Raw genomic sequence first — 19,581 nt, forward strand, 5'->3', positions numbered from 1 at the left:
CTAAAAAAAACTTTGAGTAATTACCTCTATGTATTGGTATTGCAAAACCACCAGTTTTTTATTTTTATTTTACCTGGTTTAACCTCGACGGCTATCTTTGTGTCATGCACACGACACATTTTGGTTATACAGTGACTTACGGGAACCTCAATATCTCGGCTCAGGATGGTCCTAGCTTCTTGGAACAAAAACTGATCTGTTCATTTCTCAAAATGCATGAATAAAGTAGGCTTTCCACCAGATTTCTACTAGCCCTAGCTCTGTAACCAGTGGAATCTCAAACTCAAAATTGTTACAAGGTTAAATTGTTTTATCGCAGCAGTTGATTGACAGCTAGAATTTCCACCCTAGAACTCCTGATTCAAAATACTCATGCTTTAGTCATAAATCTATTAGCCTTTATCTGATATGTACTGTATATTCCATTATAAATGGATGCTACCCCCCTGAATGTAGCTTCATTTTTTATGAAATGAAAAGTATGGATAAGAAGTACGGATAAAAAAAAAAAAAAAAAGACCATGACGGAAATTTTTCAACTCAGTCCTTCAGAGTGATGGATAAAGATTTTTCTAGCTCAACCTCTGGTCACTACATGAGTTAATGAAAGCAGGCAAGCGCAATTGCTCAATGTTGTTATAATACAGTGATCCCAAGAGCTACATTAGATAAATGTACTGTGGCTTTATCACTGAACTGTTACATTACTCCAAGCACATTTATTTGCCATTGACATCAGCTGATATGTAAAATATTATTACAGGTGTTGCATTAGATTTATGTCAAACCTGCTGCTCTCCTATAAAGCGAGCCATCGAGATGTGTATTATAAATAAACACTCAAGGAAATTATTTTCTAGTACACAGAACTAGAGGGGAAAAAGTAGGGCATAAAATGGGATCAAATACTCAAGGAACACCAGGGGGCAGCCAAACCACTACAAGAACACTAAGTGAACCTATAAGTGCTTATTAATTGTAAACAGAAGCCAAAATCTGACAAAGAATGTCACAGGCAGATGTTTCGATTAGAGTGAATCCTCTGAGTCAATGGGCGATAATACTTGAAACCAGACTTACATTTTTCTATGGGATCTTTTTGCATATTTTATCATCTGCCATGCAAACATCAGTTGTAGAAAGCATAGACAGCTCTTCAAGCAGCACAATTTGAGGTGTCATTCATGTCCAGTGTGCCAATTTGTAATATTTAGGGTAAGGGGTTTGTTTAAATCCCTGACCCCAGCATGAGCAATGGTAATTCTGCTTAGTGAACACCAATAATATTACCCGCATTAAGTGTACTGACTGGCAGAGCTACAGCTGGACCTCATGAGCTGGCTTTTCAAGATAACATTAATTTAACCCTGCCCTGAACAAGCAGGATATTTGGCTATTGCTTCTTCAATGCTTATCAAAGCTCAGAATGTGCTTTTCACAGACATATCTGACACAAGTTTATCTTACTATACAACGGAGCAGTTTGAGGAAGCAGAGAGGTGTGAAGTCTCTCTCTTGAGATGACAGGCACTACGGCATTTCAGAGAAGCCTATTCTTGAAGCGTTTGGAAAATGTAATTTCCAGTTAATTCTTTATAGTCGAGACTCTTTACGTTCTTTGTTGTCATGCATGCCTCTTGTACTTTTGGTCGACGTATAATTAGATTTAATTGTCACGGTGGTGTCTGCAATGTATGAATTGCTCATCTCAATTTTGACGTTTGTGTGTAAAAGTGAATGTGGTTGGTGTTGCTTGCTCAGAACAAACACTTGCTAAAGCAGCCCATGACTGGCTTCTGTTACACAGTCTTCCCTCAAAAACCACAGTAGATATATAAACTCAGCAAAAAAAGAAACGTCCTCTCATTTTCAACTGCTTTTATTTTCAGCAAACTTAACATGTGTAAATATCTGTATGAACATAAAGATTCAACAACTAAGACATAAACTGAACAAGTTTCACAGACATGTGACTAACAGAAATGGAATAATGTGTCCCTGAACAAAGGGGGGGGGGGTCAAAATCAAAAGTAACAGTCAGTATCTGGTGTGGCCACCAGCTGCATTAAGTACTGCAGTGTATCTCCTCCTCATGGACTGCACCAGATTTGCCAGTTCTTGCTGTGAGATGTTACCCCACTCTTCCACCAAGGCACTTGCAAGTTCTCTGACATTTCTGGGGGGAATGGCCCTAGCCCTCACCCTCCGATCCAACAGGTCCCAGATGTGCTCAATGGGATTGAGATCCGGGCTCTTCGCTGGCCATGGCAGAACACTGACATTCCTGTCATGCAGGAAATCATGCACAGAACTAGCAGTATGGCTGGAGACATCATCATGCTGGAGGGTCATGTCAGGATCAGCCTGCAGGAAGGGTACCACATGAGGGAGGAGGATATCTTCCCTGTAACGCTCAGCGTTGAGATTGCCTGCAATGACAACAAGCTCAGTCCAATGATGCTGTGACACACCGCCCCAGACCATGACGGACCCTCCATCTCCAAATCGATCCCGCTCCAGAGTACAGGCCTCGGTGTAACGCTCATTCCTTCGACGTTAAACGCGAGTCTGACCATCACCCCTGGTGAAACAAAAACCGCGACTCGTCAGTGAAGAGCACTTTTTGCCAGTCCTGTCTGGCCCAGCAAATGTGGGTTTATGCCAATAGGCGACGTTGTTGCCAGTGATGTCTGCTAAGGACCTGCCTTACAACATGCCTACAAACTCTCAATCCAAGGTCTCTTTAGTGTCCTAAGTTTTTATAACTGTGACCTTACTTGCCTACCGTCTGTAAGCTGTCAGTGTCTTAAAGACCGTTCCACTGGTGCATGTTCATTAATTGTTTATGGTTCATTGAACAAGCATGGAAAACATTGTTTAAACCCTTCACAATAAAGATCTGTAGTTATTTGGATTTTTACAAAATTATCTTTAAAATACAGTGTACTGAACTTTTTTTGCTGAGTTTATATTGGAACAATCAAGTTTATTCTCGATTTGTTTAGACATGTCTGATGATGGATTTAATAAGATTAAAATTGCGATATGTTCTTGCACAAACACAATGCCGCTATGGGCTGCATTTTTAAAAATATAGTCTGAACTGACCCTGTCAGAAAGCGCTGTGTGAGCAAGTGGCGCCCTGACGGGAGTAAAAGCGGAAACACGCAGAGTAGCGCAGCAATTATGTTTATCATATTACAGTTCAAATCACAAAGTTTGTTAAAATGGTCCCTTCTCAAATGCTGGCTATAAATGCAGTAGCTTGAAACAAGTCACAGACCAAAGCAATAGTCAGTCATCTATCAGAATAATCATAGTAAAAGGAGCGTTGATGGTTTTCATGTCTGTAATGAATTTTCATGAGTGTTCAAGTATGGAAAGGAGACCATTTGTATATCATAGTCAACATCAACATATCAACATAAGTTAGCTTTGTACAGAGAGCATCAACTTATTTGAATGAATATTGTTTTAGTGATATAATTCCTTATCTCTCTGGAAAATGATTATTGTTAATAAAGTGAAAATGTTCATAAGAGGTAGATAAACAAAATGATCTCATTCTTTGGTAACAGACAGCAGAGGGTAGTAAATACAATAAGAATTGTATTTCTCATTTCCAAAAAAAATTCTTAAAAAAAAAAATGGTACTAAAAGAATTACTGGAATCGTTACTGGAACTGTTAAGGAACCTGAATCATTAAGAGGAATCGGAACAAGAATTGTTAAATTCCTCATGATTCCCAGCCCTAGACACACATCAATCATTAAGTCTGTGTATTACAGAATTATAAGAAAGTGCAAAAAAGTAAAAACTGACACACAGTTTCTTTTAATTATTCGTAAACATGACGTTTAGAGCAGAATTATTTTAGTGCAGTATCTGTAACTGAGATTCTAGTGTGCATGCTGCTCATAATTGTTTCCCTATTGTGCATGTCCATGCATTTGCTTTATTAAATTTTCCAATCGTATGCTTATTTCCCTTTAAATCCACAAGTTACCAGTGAAAAACCAGCCGTTACACTGCGTGCACAATTGTTAGGCAAGTGAGTATTCTGATCTTATCATTATTTCCATGCAAATTTTCCAACTCCAAAACATATAAACTTGAATGCTTATTGGATTCAATAATTTCCAGGTGATATATATTTGTGTAATGAGGGAGGGTGTGGCGAAAGTGACTAACACCTTATATCAAGGTGTGCATAATTATTAGGCAGCTTCATTACCTCAGGTAAAATGGGCCAAAAAAGAGATTTAACTTACACTGAAAAGTCAAATATTGTAAAATGCCTTTCAGACAGATGCAACACTCTTGAAATAGCTAAACTATTAACGCGTGACCACCGGACAACCAAACGTTTTGTTGCGAATAATCAACTGGGGTGCAAAAAACGCATGGAGAAGAAAAGGCACAAATGAACTGCAAAAGACTTGAGAAGAATTAAACGTGAAGCTACCAGGAACCCATTATCCTCCAGTGCTACCATATTCCAGAACTGCAACCTACCTGGAGTGTCCAGAAGTACAAGGTGTCAAGTGCTCAGAGACTTGGCCATGGTCAAGAAGGCTGAAACACGACCACCACTGAATATATTCACAAGCTGAAGCGTCAAGATTGGGCAAAGAAATACATGAAGACAGATTCTTCAAAGGTTTTATGGACAGATTAAATGAGAGTGACTCTTAATGGACCAGACGGATGGGCCCGTGGCTGGATCACTAATGGACACAGGGCACCACTTCGAGTCAGGCGCCAGCAAGGTGGAGGAGGGGTACTGATGTGGGCTGCTATCATTAAGGATGAGGTTGAAGATGGACTGAAACTCAACTCTCAAACCTACTGCCAGTTTCTGGAAAGTACTTTCTTCAAGCTGTGGTACAGGAAGAATTCCTCAGCATTCAAGAAGGTCATGATCTTTATGCAGGACAATGCTCCATCACATGCATCCAAGTACTCCACTGCTTGGCTAGCCAGCAAGGGCCTCAAAGATGCCCAAATAATGACGTGACCCCCTTCCTCACCTGACTTAAATCCTACTGAGAACTTGTGGGCCCTTCTCAAACATGAGATTTACAGTGAGGGAAGACAATACACCTCTTTGAACAGCATTTGGGAGGCTGTGGTAGTTGCTTCAGCGAAAGTTGATCGTGAACAGATCAAGAAACTGACAGACTCCATGGACGGAAGGCTCATGGCAGTTATTGAAAAGGGTGGCTATATTGGTCCATGAATATTTTTGAAAGGCCAAAAATGTTATTTAATTGTCATTTTGTGTTACTTATTTGTTGCGCTTACTCTAAAAATTGAGAATAAACAATTGAGTAGGGAGAAATTATTTTTTAATTTAGTTGCCTAATAATTGTGCACACTTATATATTCCCCTGAGAAAGACAAAACTCACTTTTCCTTTGTTAAACATTCAGGTTTGAGGTTCAATAACATTTTGGATTGACTGAGAGCACTGTGTTTGTTCAACAATAAAATTAATCCTGAGGAATACAATTTGCCTAATAATTGTGCACGCACTGTATAGCTGCCTTTAGCGTCGCTCTGTTTCAAACAGATCACCCAAAATGCTCCTTTAAATTAAGATAACGAAATTCAGAGTTGAACTTGAGAACAGTGTTGGGTGTAATCTGATTACAAAAGGAATTTATTGCTGTAATCTAATTGCTTTTTTAGTTTAAAAGAAGTGTAATGCATTGTTTTATAAATTCATGCAATCAGATTACAGTTACAGACTTTCAATTACGTTCATCACTTTTAAGTGCACTACTTACACGTTTCTAAAATATTATGTATGTAGAATACTTTTAAAACACGAGGATGTCTGTTTGCATTTCTGTGACAACAGAAGAGTCACTAACGAGTCAATGGAGAAACGTGTGGTGCTGAGCGAATGACCTGCGTGCAATAATGAACAAGGCAGAAATATAGACATAATTTTACATTTGTTGAATGGTAAAACAAACTTATGTGAAGAAGTGTTCTGGAACGTAACTTAAAAGTAATTAGAAATATGATTATCGATTAGGTAGTCAGTAATCTTAATACAATTTGGGTGAAGTACTTAATTTGTAGCAGATTGCTTTTTTTATTAACTTGCCCAACACTGCACGAGAACCGGATCAGTCATGAATGAATTATTCAGACAGGTTTTGTGAATCAAATCTACCAATTCATTGAAAAGAGCCGACTCAAAAGATTCCTTCACAAATCAGAAATTGTTACTTGTCTCATTCGCCCAATGTAAGATATCCATTGAATCAAGACTTAAAATTTGCTTTGTTCCTCACATAATGCTATTGAATGGCTTCAGAAACTTATATTTAATGTACTATGAACTACTTATGACTACTAAGTCATATGAACTACTTTGCGATGCTTTTGCATCGTTTTTGATGCTTGAAAGCTACAGTCCCTACTCTTAGCAATTGCATGAAAAAAAAAAGACCAGAACATTTTTCAAAATATCTCCTTTTGTGTTCCAAGAGAAGTCAAAGGGCTTTAGAACAACATGAGGGTGAACTTTGTGGGTGAACTATTCCTTTAGGTTGAAAAGGCAATAAAGACACATGGAGACATCCACCTCACGTTGAGCTTTTGTGAGTGAAACCGCTGATTCAAGGCCACTAATCCTTTAAAAACATACACGTGTGCAAGCATGCAAAAATTCTACTGTAAAGCTGATAACTAAACCACAATACAAGCCTTTGTCAACACAGAACAATGAGAACAATGGGATCAACAAACATAGGTGGCTACATGAATTGTTGATTGATTTTTCTGTTGACAACTAAACAATGCATACATCTAAGCACCATGCCGTGAGGGGTGGACGGCGCCTGTCAGCACTATTATTGCCATTGGTGATATATCTAATAACCCAAGCCCAGGATCTACATTCAGAAACGAGCATGCTAGGCACAGTAGGCAGGCATTAACGCAAGCAGTAATGTTGTTCGTGGGTTGCGTGTCGAGCGGTTGAACAGTTTGTGTTGGTTTGGGGATAAGACGTCAAGGTTTGGTTGGTTGGCATGGGCCAGTAAGCCCCTCCATAACTACATCATTCTGAGGGCAAAAAGTATCCATTGACAGCCATTCAAAAGTAGGGCTGTCAAACAATATATATATATATATATTTATATATATATTTTTTTTATTTAATTAATTGCATTATATATGATTAATCAAATTAGTTGCATATGTTTCCAAGAAAGGCCCCCAAATAAAAAAACATTTTGATATTTGCTGATTGAATAATTATAAACAATTATATTTACATAATTATTAATATATGTTAAATAAATATAATAATTCAGATAATTAAAATGCATTTCATTATTGTGGCAGACAAGTATAGCATTGATTAGTCAATACAAAAAGTGGCTTTAGAAGGCAATGTATTGTTTTGTTTTTTTCATATCATTGAACATACACTAAGCCTATCATTGGCAAATCTCTATGTTGCAATTGAATTCGTCAATCTGTCCATGGTAAAGCAGACTTATTATCAGGGGTATTCTAAGGATGCATAGATATACACATGCATCAGATGGACGCCTTTGGGAGTGTCACACTTTGGTTGTGTCGCGTCATAAACACAGCATTTTTAGGACGCTGTTTAGTTTGAAACTTACAAAAACATATCTCGAGATCCTTGCATTCGGAGTTGCACTCCGTCCGGCTGTGCTGGAATGCAAGAACACATCCTCATCTTGATCAGTCTGCTGTCAGTGAGTGTGGTTTGTTGTCTGTACAGCGGCACTTTGCCTGTTCAGCTGGAGTTGCGCTTACTGCCCCCTGATGACTGGGATTTATAAAAATATAAAAGTGGTACTTCAAGCTTGAATTTCTAAGATGGTAAGAAAATTCCATATTACATTCCTGTGGCATGATTGTGTTAATTTTTTAGCATGTTATTTTTCTAAGGTTCATCAGACAATAGTCTGATTTGGTACAAAAACTTTTTTCAAAAATTAATCATTTTAAAATAAAATTGTTTCACTGCTTAGTTCTTTAAGAAATAATAATGAAAGATTGTTCTGCACTACTCATGTCAGTGCTTCTTTTATGAAGAATTTCAGATTTTAATGAGACTTTTTTTTTTACCGTCTACAGATGGTTCCACTACTTTATTTTACATTAAGCCTCAGAAAAAATATCAAAATGACTTTAAACTCAGCAATTGAAAACATGTTCATTATAGAAGAGGTGTATTCAAGTAATTGTTTTGTTTTTGAATAATTCAACAGAACAGCACCAAAAAATTAGCATCATGTCATTGACCCTAATTAATCACGCTGAATTAACGTGCTAAATCGCCAGTCCTAATTCTAAACAAACTTTTTGTAAACAACATAAAAATATGAACTGTTATTGACACGTTAGCTGCCATACTTGACTTTTGCGCTTTATTAATGATAAGATTTGATTTGAGAGTGAATAACGACTTAAATCATATTTCTTCAGAAGACTTTGAAATTAGTCACTCTTCACTTACAGCATGGTAAAAAACACTCTTGAGACTTTTACCTTTTAAATGTATCTTTTACCTTTTGTGTTCCACAGAAGATGAAAAGTCATATGGGTCATGTGGTTTTGGAATAACACAAGGGTGAGTAAATACTGACAGAATTGTATTTTTGGGTGAACTACTCTTTTAGTGAAAAGCTCACTCCAAGCATTAGGTCTCCTTGGTTCAGACTAAAAGTAATTGTGCCACATGGTAAAAAGCTGATAAAATGCTATCAGTGGCAAAATGAAAGCAAATGAATAACTAATGATGTGTGATTTGTCACCTACACTCGCAAGGTGCTCAAAATGTTCTGAAGACTTGAAATGTGAAACAGACTTTCACCATTATACAATATGGGGTGGGCGATATACCAGTAGACACGATAAACTGGTAGAAATTTGTCTACAATATACATTTTTGATTATCATATATATCGCAGTTACGAAAATCGGCACTGCGTGGCAAGAAACGTGCACCTCATTCTATTCATGTAACACGTAAGTGGTACACATTCTGTCGGACAAATGAAGATGGAAGGCGGAGCGGCTTCACGTGAGACTGAGCAAATTCAATGGCATTCTTCTCGTGATCTAAATATGCTTCACATCTCACAGCTGTGTTTCACATGATTGTCGAGCGTGCTATCTCTGAAGCATGAAAGTGCACGCAAGTCCAGCAGGCTTCCAGATTGGGCTCCACAGACAGAAGAACGCAGAGTTTGTGATCATTTGCACTACTCAATCTGGTTTCTCTCTGTCGTGGCACAAACTTCATGACCCATTTGAATTGAGTTTTCAGTTTGAATGATGTTAGATATTACAACCGGCTTTGCTTTCAGATATTTAAATATTGTCTACAGAGATTACTTAAGAGCTTAATGAAGTGTTTTTTTCTTTTTTCTTTTTTACTTCTGGATTATTTCCTTTGTTGCATTGATTTCAGAAGATGTCGAGTTTCTTGAGGAAAGTTTTATATTAATAATAATACTTGTCAACAACATCAGACTGAAATGTGAAATTTAGCATAGTGGTAAGGTTGATTACCACTTTTTGGATACCACCAATTGATTTTTCTTTTTTTTACTCTATGTTTGTCAAGTTCCAAATAAAGAGAAAATTATACAAGAGGAAGTAATTTTCCTTTATGTATTTAAAAGGTACTATTTTGTAATATTTTTACTGTACTAAATCATAAAATGACCATAATATGTCATTGATGAAATACTGGCTTCTCCGATAACAATGCTACAGCCAGTATATTCTACTTTGAAGTTTCCATTCCAGCCGGAATTTCTGTTTCTGTTTTGGCCTGTGTGATCCCGCCCACTGCCCTCTCACCAATAGTATTTCGACACTGCCGGGTTGCCAGATTTGAACAAGTTTGCAGGCAAACAACACTGTGTGCTGCAGCCATGGAAGCCAGCAAACGAACTGGATCAGAGATAACAGATTCCACACAACCTAAAAAGCCTCGCCATCCATCTAAAAACTACCATAACCAGAGGCGTAGTAAAATAAGGATAAATATTGGTGATGCCTTCGGAAGATGGAGACAGCTTAAAGCTCAGAAATCCTTTAAAACGGATGCTGAGTTGGCTAATTTTCTCCTTAACAGGTAAGCATTGAGCATCACCTAAAATTAGCTATCTATTTTACATTTAGGCAGATACTTTTATCCAAAGCGACTTACAGTGCCCTGATTACAGGGACAATCCCCCTGGAGCAACTTGGAGTTAAGTGCCTTGCTCAAGGACACAATGGTGGTGGCTGTGGGAATTGAACCAACAATCTTCTGCTTACCAGTTCAGTGCTTTAGTCCACTACACCACTCCACCTCCATGGACATTTTGAGCAAATTCAACTTTTGAGAAGTTGCATTCATACTCTGTGTTTCATGTGCAGCCTGGTTTTAAAGCAGCAAGACACAGCCGTGTCCTCATTCTGGCAACCCGCATGAGCTTCGAGTCTGGGGCGGGGCAGACAACTATCCAATATTTTGAATTTGAACTGCAGCACCCATTTCAAATGCTTGTTGTCAATCTTACATACAGCACCTTTAAGTATTTCTTTCAATGACTGGATAAAAAAAAAAATAGGCTTTACAATATGGTCATTTAATATATAAACCAATTTTTATTGATTTCTTTTTTTTTTATCACAATATCGTGATATATAATTAGTGATAACGTGATATAAGATTTTGGTCATTTCGCCCAAAATACAAATACAAAACCCACAATACAATATACTAGTTTCATCCTAATCTACCTGAAGTAGTGTGCCCACCTAATGCAGTTGCATGTTTAATTGTAAATGCGCAACAGTTTCTGCAAATTATTACATCTTTCCTTGTATAACCAGTTATGAAAAATAGTCATGCAAAAATTTTGCTTCCATTTTGTCTGATCACATACAAATTTTATCTTGATAAAGTGCCAAAAAATTAAATAAAATAATGCATCATGGTTGGTGATAATACAGACAACCACAAAATAATACAACCCCAATTCTGTTGGGACAGTATGGAAAATGCTAATAAAAACAAAAAGGAGTGAATGTAAATTATATTCACCCTTTGCTATATTGAAAGCACTACAGCTACACATTATATGATGTTTTACCTTGTGAATTTCATTGTTTTTTTCTGGAAATGCACATTAATTTCAAATCAGATGACTGCAACATGCTCCAAAAAAGTTGAGACTGTCGAGTGTTTACTACAGTGAAACATCACCATTTCTTCTAATAACACTTATTAAGCACTTGGGCACTGAAGACACAAGTTTATTAAGTTTAGAAAGTGGAATTTTCCCCCAATCATCCATTATGTAGGTCTTTAGCTGTACAATTGTACGAGGTCTTCGTTGCCGTATGGTGTGCTTCATAATGCACCACACATTCTCAGTTGGTACAGGTCAGGACTGCAGTCAGGCCAATCTAGCACCCACACTCTCTGCTCACACAGCCATTCACTTGTAATCCGGGCAGTATGTGGTTTGCTGTTGTTCTGCTGGAAAATGCAGGGACGTTCCTGTAAAAGACAGTGCTGGATGGCAGAATATGTTGCTCTAAAATTTTTACATATCTGTATTAATGGTGACCTCACAAATGTGCAAGTTACCCATGCCATGGGCACTGACACACCCCTGGCACATACAGACACTGGCTTTTGGACCTGACGCTAATAACAGCTTTGATGTTCCTTTTCCTCTTTGGCCCAGAGAACACGACGGCTGTTTTTTTCAAAAACTTTTTGAAATGTGGACTCGTCGACAACAAAACATGATTCAACTGATATACTTTCCATCTAAGATGAGACCGAGCCCAGAGAAATCGGCAGTGCTTCTGGACAGTGTTGATGTAGGGCTTCTGCTTTGCATAGTAAAGCCTTAACTTACATCTGTGGATGCAGCGGCGAGTGGTGTTAACTAACAAAGGTTTACTAAAGTTATCCCAAGCCCATGTTCATGATATTCATTACAGATGAATGACTTTAAGACAATGACGTCTGAGGGATCAGAGATCACGTGCATTCAGAAGTGTTTTTTGTCTTACACACCGAGATTTGAACAGATTCCTTGAATTTTTTAACTATATTGTGCACTGTAGAGAATCAGAATCAGAATGAGCTTTATTGACAAGTATGCTTACCCCTACAAGGAATTTGTCTTGGTGACAGAAGCTTCCAGTCCACAAACAATACAGCAACAAGATAGAGATAATAGTAAAATATAGAATAAAAATAAAAGTGAATAGAAAATATATATGGAAATACACAATAGGACACATATTCAAGTAATTGTGTGTGTATATATATATATATATATATATATATATATATATATATATATATTCATACACAGTTTATAGACACACACACACACACACACACACACTACCGGTCAAAAGTTTTGAAACATTTACTCATTCTTTATTATCATTTTTTTCACATTTTAGAATAATAGTAAAGTCATCAAAACTATGGAATAACATAAATGGAACTGTGGGAATTATGTTGTGACTAAACAAAATCCAAAATAAATCAAAACTGTGTTATATTTTAGCATCTTCAAAGTACTCATCCTTTGCCTAGAATTTGCAGACATGTACTCTTGACATTTTCTCAACCAACTTCTTGAGGTATCACCCTGGGATGCTTTTTAAACAGTATTGAAGTAGTATTGCACTTATTGGCTGCTTTTCTTTATTATTCGGTTCAAGTCATCAATTTCAAAAACTTTTTTTATTTTTTATTAAATTTTAGATTTATAATGAAATAAATTATTATGGTGGCACAATTATATTTTTGTCTACAAAACTAATTTCAAACATTTAAGCATACACCTTCAGATCAAAAGATTTTTAAGATCATGAGAAACATTTCAGTCAAGTGTTTCAAAACTTTTGACCGGTAGTGTGTGTGTGTGTGTGTGTGTGTATATATATATAAAAAACTTTGCCGTATTTGAACCGAGAACACCAAGCCACAGTTCAAAAACAAATTGCTCACTGTGAGAAAGTGTTCATTATCGCATTCATTAATAGCTACACACTTCCTGAAAGTCTAAAACCATTTAAATATCCAAATAAAATGTCAAACCACAAGAAACTACATGAAGTTAGTGAATACATCTAGTACATCATACTGCAGGCTGTAGAATGTTGCCATACATTTTTTTAACAAGTTAAATCTTAGTTTTTAACGAAACACGACCAATATTAAATTGGTTCTTTAAATATAATAATGTAAATCTGAAGATATTGCATACATTTTCATTCTAATTTGACACCAATCCCTTTCAATAATTTTGTAAGCATGGGACTGGGTAAATACATTTCACACGGCTTAAAACGTAATTGAACAAAGGTCTGCGCAGTTTAAGAGTCAAAATAAATAGGACAGATAGACAGATGCCAGAACTGTATATTCAACGGTGTATTCAACAAACTCTAAAAACTCATCCAAAGTTTTTCATACAGCACTCTGGGGGAGATGGACAGAGGTGGCGTTATGCAACAAAACTATTCAGTAATGAGCATCTCAAAAATTCCAGCCAATGCTTGCAGAAACAATCCGCTATCAGGGCCTTCGCTGAGTGTTTGGGAAAGTGCTGACGGCAAGGATAGTGAAGTCAAGGAAGCGAGCTTTCTGACATCAAAGTTTATCGACTGCTAAGTCACATCAAAATCAACACGGTTCAGCCCCAAATGCAGTTCTTATTTGGCTGAGAACATGTGAATGCCTTCTCTGTTAGTTGTCATAACCCGGGGAAGAAATAATTCTGCTCTATAGGGATGCTAGTCCCCAGGCCTAAGTCATGGCATACCAGCTGTCTTCTCCAAGCACCCTTCCGAGTGAGCAGGACATCAGCACTTTTCCCTCCTCCTCCTATTTTTTACTACACTTCAGCATTCACATGACAATGTCTATGTAATTGTAACTTAATCCAGTAATAAGCAGGCCCACACAGAATCTCCGCCAACAGAACTTCACTGAAAGATCCGCAGAATTCCACAAAACTGGAACGCTCGTCATTCACAAAGTTCCATTCACAAAATTCACATTAAATATTTTTGCTAATGTGAATATGCTTTAATCTACCAATACGAATATAGTACTCTCAGCTCTAGCAAACACATTTCACCACGTTTAAATCCATTCCACAGAATTCCGCAGATTTTGTTGGGCCTGGTCATAATTGATGTGCTAAAATCAAGTAACAATGGAAAAATAAACAAGCTCATAAAACAAAAGACAAATATTGAATGAGTTTCCTAACTGGACCTTACAAGGAAAAAAATACATGCTTGCCTTGTTTTACAGTTTTAATAATGCATACATTATATAAAATGTAAATGCAAGCTTAAACTAGTTTTCCTAAAATATACCAAACCACCTTCTGTCAGTTATCGGAGAAAATTGTTTTTAGCACAGACTTTTAGCACATGAATCTGCACTGTTCTTTTGACACCTGTGGCACTTTTATTCTAATTATAATAGCCTATTGTTGCTGCATCATAAATTACGACATTTGATGTTTTTGATTTAAATCTGATAATTGTTTATTAAACATAAAATGAGTTAAAAATAAGTTACAAATGAGTAAAAAAAATAAAATCACTATTTGACAAATATTGCATGCCAGTTGGCCTTATTACTCCTCTTCATTTTGTTTTATCTGCATTATCAGTGATTTCTAATGCATAAATGAATTATTAGCCATCAGTACACCTACTTGTAACCCCTTAAAAAATGTTATTGTAAAGTATATTATTACATTTAGGATCAAAAGTTATACATTTACAGTTTTTTATGCCCACTGGTTCTTTTATATAGACCCTTTACTGCTTTAGTAAGGACTATGTAATGTAATGACTTAGTTGTAAATGCAATAAACACCCTTAATGAAATAACTATTTGTTCTAAATGTAATAGTGGCTCTAATCACGTTTTTTTAGTGTATTAAACCTTATTCTCTCCAGCGAATGAGAGAGAAGGAAACAGAATTTAGAAGGAAAGCTTGGCTTCTCAGAGACACATAATAGTGGTTTTGGTCTCAAAAATGTTTCAAAGAATTTAAATAATAATCATTTCTCATATGGGAAGCTCTCTCATCTATGAGGCATGTAAAGAATATGGATGTGACAGTCAGCACAAGGCTGTGAAATTATGCAACCCCAGGCTACCTTCTCTCAGTCGAGACCAGAGAAATTGATTAAGTGCTTTAGTTCATTGATAAAGACCCACAAGTTCCAAAACATCGATGGGCCATTCATGCCAATTCATTTCATTCTCATTCCAATTCATTCATTCTGTCAGACTTCCCAAATAGAGTACATCCAGGGGGTGGAACCATTTACGTCTTAGTTACATCAACTGTAAATTTCACCAGACAACACTACTACTACTACTAATAATAATCATTTTTAAAAAAAGCATAAATGTGACAAAACAGCAGTGTAGAGGAAGTTCGTTTGGCTACCTATCTGTTCATCTGTTGCTTCCTGCTTCCTAATTATGTTGGCTTGACAAAGCGAACATACTGTTATTCTACAAACTTTGTTCAGGGTTTTTTCAAAATTCCTAAACCAAGGCCAAAATTTCAAACTACATGCACCAAACTCAGCGCAGACCTCCAGACTGTCCTGGAATATTGCTCCAAGTCTTTTCTAACTGATTGGATTTACAAAATCATCTAGTTCATGATTAGTTATGTAAGATTCGTTTATCATGAAGAATCCAATTTTTCATTATCTTTTGACATGTAGTTCACTGTACTATGAGCATCCTGTAAGTTTAGAACTCAGTCAGCATCAAATCATCCTCAGTAGCCTGCTTAAGTGTGACCTGATTCATCCTGGCATTGGCTGTAATTGGTACTGCAGGGCCACAGGGACTCCACAAGCCTCAAATAAACCCTTTAACCCTCACAAACTTACAACCAGCTGCATGTGAAGTTGCAGCAAACATTCACATGTCAAATGACTGATTCTGAATCAGCAAACCATCATGAGTAAGCATCTGCAGCCCTGTCTCTCTGTTCTTGATGCGTTCCGGATGGTTACTTCCGCTAAGAAGCAGCTCATTGCAACTGATTCTCATTATTCTCACAGAAAAGTCATGCCAGGTCAGCCTCACTGAGCTTTGCTTTAAAAACCCGCAGACTGGCCTATTATCAAATAACTGTGGTTCAGAGAACAAGGGCCTCTATTCATAAAAAATAAAAAAAAAAGCCACAAAGAAACAAAACAACTGTTTTCACCTACATCAGCGCATTCATTTACTTGCTTACTTCGTTTCTCCAAAGTAAGCCATTTTTACTTCCTTCTCTGTGACCATAATTTTCATGAGGCTAAATCAGTCACAGTAAAAATCACACTAATCAATGTATGATTTACATGGTCAAATTAGTTGACAGATAGGCTGCAAGGCATTCATTTGTTGTAAAAAAACAAAAAGTGCAAAATCAATGACAACCTGAGAGAAGAACCTTGTTTTTTTTTTTTAAGTTAGTGAATAAAAGGAAAGGCCACAGGAGAAATGAAACCTTAAGTTTCAGAAGAACTTATCAAAGCACCCATTGAGGTGAAGGATAGATCCTTCCTCTTAAGTGGACTGCTGCAATTTGATGACAAAAAGAAAAACAACGAGGTCTTTCATTCCACTTCCACCCTATGCTTTCTAACCAGAGCAATAAATATGATTTACATCAAAACATATTTGTTATGATCTCTCTTTAGCTCTATGCTTGTTATCTTTTCTTGACAGTGAAAAAGTAGAGCTTTGTTTGCTTCAAGTGAATTTATCTAGGCCTCTTGATATTTAAAGATAAACAATGAAACGTTTTGTGCATACTGTTCAAAATTATGGTTTAGTTAAATATAACAGTTTGAGTTATAAATCGGTTAAGTTGTATCTCTGTATGTAAAGTATCTGTTTACTTTCAATTGTTAACAGTTTGTTTGGGGAGATGTTTTTTTACTCAACTGTCCGGCACAATGTGGGGCATAGTCCATTTGCAGTACGTCCTTATATTCTGCTGTTTTATTGTTGATTTGAAAGCTGAAGTGATTCTAACTTTTATTTATTTGTCAATCTCTGTAGAAAGTGAATACTAGGTATGGGACGATATGATTATCTCACGATTCGGTTCGATACATGATAATGAGGTTTACAATTCGATATAATCTCGATTCAATGTAATAACACTTAAATGACAAAGTGTGGCAGAAAATTGTTTATTTTTAAATAAAGTTCTTTAATACATAATATAAATCCTCAAAGTTTAAATGAAAAAAAAAGGGACTCGGATACCTTTCTCTAAGAAAAGATCACAAACAAATAAGCCTTCAAAAATAGTGGCCAGAACAAGCAATAGAACTAAACAGAACCTGTCAAGTATGTGAAAGTGTATATTTTTTTTTTAATAATTTGTTATCATTATTATAATCAGATTTAAACTTTTTTTTAAATATAGTAATTCTACATTCTATCATTCATGTGCATTCATCTACACTCAATTAAATACATTTTTCAATTATTTTTGCAGTGTAGTGTTAATCTAGTCAAAACAAAATCACTGACGAAAACATTCGTTGATGAAGGTGTTTTGATTTCGTCAACAATAATGAAGACGAGACAAAAAAGGCGCATCATGATGATAATTAAACCATTTTATTAAAGCATATTTATTAACAAAAATATGACAAGATGAAATGATACTGCAAGATATTAAAAGTGCAAGATGTAAACAGAAGAAGAAACGTCTTGAGAATCTGTATATACACTGTAAAAAATGTCTGTAATTTTAACGGTAAAAGACTGTAAAAATTCGACAGAAAAAACTTTGAGTATTAACTGTAAAACATACAGTAAAATATTGTAATATATTTTTAAAAACAATACAGTAGTTTTTACAATAAACATTTTTAGATGTAAAAAGTGTGATTTTCCATTGTAATTAATGATAAAAATTGACATTGTTTAACAAGAGATTACATGTACTTTTTACAGTCAATTATTGTTAAAATTACAGTAAAACAAATAATCGGACGTTCCCAGAATTCCCTGCATGACCCATTTCATTTCATTATATTTTATGGGAATAGTTATGTTTCTTCTTATTTTTAATATCAGTTATGTACATTGGGGTGTTCTGTGTTATATCTGATGTCGTTTAGTTAATGTTTACTGCATTATTTTAATTTCACATGTGTTACTCTGATGGTGTTTAGTGTTTGTGTGAGTGACACTGAGTTCTGTCTCTACATGTTTATTGGTCATTACTCCTGAAGAGCCACTATTGATGAACATCAAGTCATCATGTGCTCTTCAGTAATTTTTACGGTGATTAACAATACATTATAAAGTGAAAAGCAGATTTTTACAGTTTCAGAAGGTTAATAAAGTTTATGAGTTATTTTACTGTTAATTTAACAGAATTTATTTATTTTATTTTTTTCAGTGCCAGTGTGGTCATGTAAATTACAACAGTTTTAAACTGTAAAATTTACAGGTTGTTCTGTAAAGTTGTTTACATTTTTACTGTATTTTATTCTGGCAACCACAGCTGTCAGATTTTTTTTTGTAAAAACAACAGGATTTTTTTTTATAGTGTATTGTAGAAGAAGATATTAGATATGGATTCATCTAATACATTAATCTAGTATGTTGGGGATTTTTCTGCTTGGGCTGAGCATGCTGAATGAACTGCTTCAAAACGCGGTAAATACTTAATTAAAACACATCCTATTTATACATGAGTTTAATCAATATATCCACAACATACAGTATATGTAATATAACAACTAACATCTGCACAGTGAAGCGAATGAACAGGTGAACTTGAACTAAATGATGCGCTATTTAGAATGTGTAATTTGCGTTGCGTAATGCGTTGTGAATATGCTGTTTCCGTAAGAAACATGCTACACGCAATGTAATATCCTTTCATGGAAAATTAGTCTTAAAGCATGAAGAATTCAGAATACAGGCTAACTTCTAAAAAGCTATACTTCAGTCTATTCACTATTATTTCTGGAGCTCAGGTTTCACAACAAGGACAATATGCATAGTTATATGTTTGATACATGTTTACATTAGAAAATGTTCATATGTTTTTTTGTTTTTTTTCTAATTGTTTGAATATTTGATTAAAGTTTGGTCTGTTACAGTTTGACACTTTTTGTCCATTTTGCACATCATCATCAACTAAAGTTATTATTTTCGTTGTCTAAAAATATATGTCATTTTTGTCAGAGTAAGACTATTTTTAAAGGAAATTTCATCAAAAGACAAACAATGACTTAAAAAACTGTGAAAAAATTAGCACGGGCAGTGTATAATATCTTTAAACTACTCATATTTACTGCATTTCACATAATTAAATGTTTAACAACATTTAACACATTGAGTATTTTTACAGACTCTATATTTTATTTGAAGTAGCAGCAAATGTTGATGATATGATGATGTGAAGCATGTTAGGCCAAACATATACATACAGTAAATATACATATGAATTAAAATACTTGCAAGGCTCCTTGCTTTCTAG

At 35.7% G+C, this 19,581-nt stretch overlaps 1 protein-coding gene across 2 annotated transcripts in view; it reads right to left on the reverse strand.

Annotated features, from left to right (window-relative positions):
• The window catches only part of sema4ab (sema domain, immunoglobulin domain (Ig), transmembrane domain (TM) and short cytoplasmic domain, (semaphorin) 4Ab), a 49,546-nt gene that overhangs the window by 15,651 nt on the left and 14,314 nt on the right, over positions 1–19,581 (reverse strand). The gene's annotated exons all lie outside the window — the stretch shown is intronic.

Source organism: Myxocyprinus asiaticus, chromosome 30 (assembly GCF_019703515.2).
Source record: "Myxocyprinus asiaticus isolate MX2 ecotype Aquarium Trade chromosome 30, UBuf_Myxa_2, whole genome shotgun sequence".
Taxonomy (NCBI): Eukaryota; Metazoa; Chordata; class Actinopteri; order Cypriniformes; family Catostomidae; genus Myxocyprinus; species Myxocyprinus asiaticus.